Source organism: Paramormyrops kingsleyae, chromosome 1, assembly GCF_048594095.1.
Source record: "Paramormyrops kingsleyae isolate MSU_618 chromosome 1, PKINGS_0.4, whole genome shotgun sequence".
NCBI classification, from domain to species: domain Eukaryota; kingdom Metazoa; phylum Chordata; class Actinopteri; order Osteoglossiformes; family Mormyridae; genus Paramormyrops; species Paramormyrops kingsleyae.
In genome coordinates this window covers 52,415,340-52,420,162 of record NC_132797.1, presented here as the reverse complement: position 1 = coordinate 52,420,162, position 4,823 = coordinate 52,415,340, and positions in this window count along the sequence as shown.

Below are 4,823 nucleotides of genomic sequence, written 5' to 3'. Positions count from 1 at the left end.
TTGCCTCTCTTATTATAATAAGGGTTTTACATGTTTAAATAAAGTATACAAGTTTTACATATTTTATTTTTAACACTCAAGGTCACTTCACAAAGAATAAAACAACAAAATGAATGACAATAAAAGTACTGAAAGCAGTAAAATCAAGTGACAAGACAAATTAGAATATAACTGTCACGCCCACCTCACGTGACCAGCAATGATTACCGGTGTTATGCTGAAAAAGGCATCCCTGCCGAAAAAGGCATCCCTGCCTTAGAATGCATGCCGGTGTTCCGACGAGTTGAGCTTTTAAGGGTTTTTTGTGGTCAGGGGTTTTTTAGGGGTTAGCATATTGTTTAGCTGTGCATTTACTAAATGAGCACTGTGCTACATCCGAACTGACCCCACTGTATTTTTTTGTATAATCAATTTCTATTATGCATTTAAACAGTCATGTTTAAATTTTATTGTATGTTGATGGCTTGACTGTAAACAACATAACAAACAATGCAATAAATAGTTTTGAAGAAAAATCTGCTTTGTCATTGAATCTGAGAAAAACTTTGAAAATAACCATAATGACGCAGTCTCCATGCTACAATAATAATGATAGAAGCAAAGTTTTTCATTGTGGGGACATATCTTTATAAGTACAATTTGACTGTATTATTTGTGTCCCCTTCAAAAATTGCTCATGAGAAATTTAATATTTATTGTCCCCCCCTACTGTTAAATGAAATTTATGCCCATGGATATGTGTTCTATTTCTCCAGCAAAATTGCTACAAAAACTAAACTGAATGCAATCAACAATGTAAAAACTGTAGAATTCAATAGAATTATAAAGAACATACAATGAATAGAGGAAAAGGAGAATATAGCTTAAAGCAGGGCATGATGAAATTGAGGGGTTAATTATACAATAATGCCAATACTAATTTACTAATGTCTAATAACACAGTGTTGAATATAATGCAGACAATGGACAGGGGAACTGATACTGGGCTTGCAGGATGGGGCGATCTCACTTCATGAAGTTGGCAGAAATCAGGAATTGATAGTGAGATGACCTGCGCCAGAGAACAGGTCGAACTAATACTTTTTCTAATTCTTGTCCAACATAGGAAAAGGGGGGGGGAGACATGTACTCACTGGCTTATGTAGGAATTTAACAGCTCAAATGGGGGTGGTTTTCCACCAATGTTCAGGGGAATTGATTATGAATTAATTAATGATTAATTCATACACAATTAAATATGGAATATTAGGTTTGAGTTGTTGTTCCGATATCACAGTCTTTATATTAGTCCCACTTGGTAAAGAGCTGGATGATTTAAGTCCAGAATGTGAATGGAATTCATTCATTGGTATCACTACTCAGTCTAAGATAGCTGCCCGTCCACCGGGTCAGCTTCTCTCTGTAACCTAGCGACTCAGCTCTTGGCCAAAGAGAGAGTCTCGCGAAACTTGAGGATGCGAGTGGGACTTGAAAGCTCAGTAACGGGATTCAGACCAATAAAGTGACTTATTGTAAGCACAGAGAGGGAGATTTAAAATGTGAACAGCATGCGTTTATTCTAATACTACACTAAAACAGGACAAACATTACACATAACATAATACATACAAACACAATAACGAAATTACTTGAAAATGGATTTACAGTAGAAAACAGTGATCAGCTTTGATTAAATACTGTTCTGCAATGGCAAGCCTAGGATCTAAACAGGCAACCCAGATTTCAGTGTAGATCAGCCGGTACCAGTTGCCTATGAGAGAGTTGACGGTGAGTTTACGTGATTGCAGCGGGGATCAGCTTTGTCTTTTGTTGAAACTCGCGGCGAAGAGGCTTCGTAGTTTCGATGGTAGATTTATCTTCTCCGCGCATAGTTTCTCCCGCAGTCTTGGATTGGAGGCTTCGCGTTTTCTTCTTCTTTTCTTTTTCTCCTTTTTTTCTGGGTGTGAGGCTTTTATGCCCCATGGGCTCCATGAATATTCATGACCCAGGGTCCGACTCATACCCAATGAGAATTGGTACCTGGATCTGAGGGGCCGGTTGCAGGCTCCCCGAATGGCCCCATAGATTTATGGTGGTCTTTGGCCAAATTTTGTGCTGATTTTAATTAAGTAATTTAGCTTTGGATAGGTTCAATTGTGTAATAATCCATACCCCGGATTCATATTCTGACATAATTTAGGATGACATCGATACCAAACATGATATTCCACCTTCGATCCAAACCTTAGCTAATTTTTTATTGATTAATTTATAATTCCTTTTATGAGGTGCATACTTATTATTGCCATCAATGTACAGAATACCTGGTTAGGTGGTATATCTCACAGCTGTGACAAGCTTAGGTGAGTTATACTGAAGCTGTACCCCATTGCATACGGTGTGTCCTAATTAAGGATGGCTCGGGTAACTGTCTTTACTCCAGTAAAAGAACAATATTGATTATGCATTGACAAATTATAAAATGGAGCAAACCTGGCTATTAAAAAGGGGTTAAGTACACAAGTTTTAACATACATTGCATAGTCTCTCTCAGACAAAGGGAGGTAGAAAAAGAGCGCGAATCTCCGATTTACGGCTGTAAGGTATAGATAAGCGACCGCTTTTCTACCCCTCCCCCCTTTGGTGAGGGGTGGGGGCTTTCCTTAGTTCTATTAAATAAATAACTATGCGCTCAAACATTTCTACCTACTTGGTTACACCACTTAAACTCATTCCCCAATCTCTGAGAGAGGTGTGAGTGCGTGGTTGGATAACCCCAGTGTTTACCTATCTGTGCATATTCTATAATATATATATATATATGTATATAATTGTCCAAGTGGCAAAGATACAATGGGACATTCATAAGAAAAATAAAAGACAATTGTGACTGACACATACACATCCACCAAGTTTACAGTAATGATGCCAAATAATAGTGAGGACAACATACAGTCAAATACACATAGGTGGCATATGATTTTAGCTTTGTCCCACTCCAGAGGTATGCAGGATCTTCCCCCCCCCTCTCCACACTATTTGGGTCCTTTGTTTGAGGGCCATAAACATTGGAATGCGGGCTTCAGCTTCCCTGGAGAGGGGCCCCTCTGCGTGTGGGTACGGAGGTAGATCTTAGCATGGCCGACTCACTCCCTCAGCGGCCATAAAATGCTGTCTGTGGGGCCTGCGTGATCCTACACTAACTAGAGCAAATGTCAATGTATGTGGTAGTCACGTAGGTGGAAAAGTACAGAAAAGGGGGGCCACACCCCAAAAGGCCTATAAAGACCTAGAGCCGACACCTATGGTTCGAGCTTCTTCCTGTACATGCTGAATGTATGTCAGATGGTTGCTCCCAGATTGCAATCTGTCAGAGAATAAACTGGTGACTTGCAACTACTCCTCGACTGTTCAGTGAATCTCTTCTCATCAACGGACAACAATTTGGGGGCTCGTCCGGGATGAGCAGGAGATTCGTAAGATTCAGCTAAGTGTGACGCTGCCTACTTGGACACAGAGAACTGCAGGCACCGACTAGAAGAGGCGAGCAGAGCCTGTTATATCAAAATCTGCGTATTGGTCATGTCAAATTAAGCAGTTTGAAATGTCCAGTGGCCCGTCTGTAAATTAGCACAAAGAGGAGGCTGCGGGTACCAGGCGTAGATGGAATTTATGTACTGCGTCTTGTGTTGTTTATGCATTGTGTATAAGGAGTGAGTATGCCCAGTGTGTGAGTGTAGAAAAAGAGGATTAAAAAAAAATAAAATAAATAATAAAAAAAATAAAATAAAAAAAATAAATAAAAAAATAAATAAATAAAAAAAAGGATTTTAAGGAACGGAGGGTCCGGGACCCTGGCATAAAAAAAATAGGATTTGAAGGAACAGAGGGTCCGGGACCCTGCCGAAAATAGGATTTTAGGGAACGGAGGGTCCGGGACCCTGCCGTAAAAAAAATAATAAAAAAATAAAAATAAAATAATAATAATAATAATAATAATAATAATAATAATAAAAAAAGGATTTTAAGGAGTGGAGGGTCCGGGACCCCCGCGTTGTCTTTGGTGTGGCAACCCCACTATTAGCTGACGAGCGGTAGAGAAGCTGGGTGTGAAGCCCGGGGAATTCGAGACCCCCAAATCCAAAAGTGGTAAGAGGGAATAAGGTCCCCCTCTCTAAAAGGGGTTTTGAGTCCCGAGACTAGGAGTCTCGAAATACTACGTGGTGTATGATTGTGCTGATTTGGCTGGGATTGAGAGTGTGAGGCGCGCCCTACTTAAGGGAAAACGCAGCAGTGAGTGTGAATGCAGAATTATTGTTTGTGAAGTTGTTGTTTCATGTATTGGTGGTGTTTAACAGTAGGACATTCCACTACAATAAAAAGGTGTAGTAACTGTGGTTGGGTGAATCTACACCCAGAGGCAAAAACACTCCTAGAAGAAAACATAATAATAAAGAATAATAATAAAAATAAATAAATAAAATAAAGCAGTAAAAATACTGAATAATATATCATAATAATAAATACTAATAATAATAATAATAAAATAACCCTAATATAGCTGTTCCAATTAAAACGGATCACGAGTTTGACCGAGAGTTAGATGATGGAGGATGGGTACCTCCCAGAAATAAAGGGTGGAAGCCCCTAGTAAGGCAGATTCAGGTGGTGAAGGAAGCAGTGGCAGGGGCAAGCAGGGAGAAAAATAAGGAGAATGAGGTCACGGAGGCATGGCAGCGCATGTGTGAGGCGGTTCGGAGTGCTGGATGTCGAGTGGAGGACAAGTGCTCATTAGGAGAATTACTGTGGAAAAAGGAGAGAGAGCATGCTAGGCAGAAGGACGA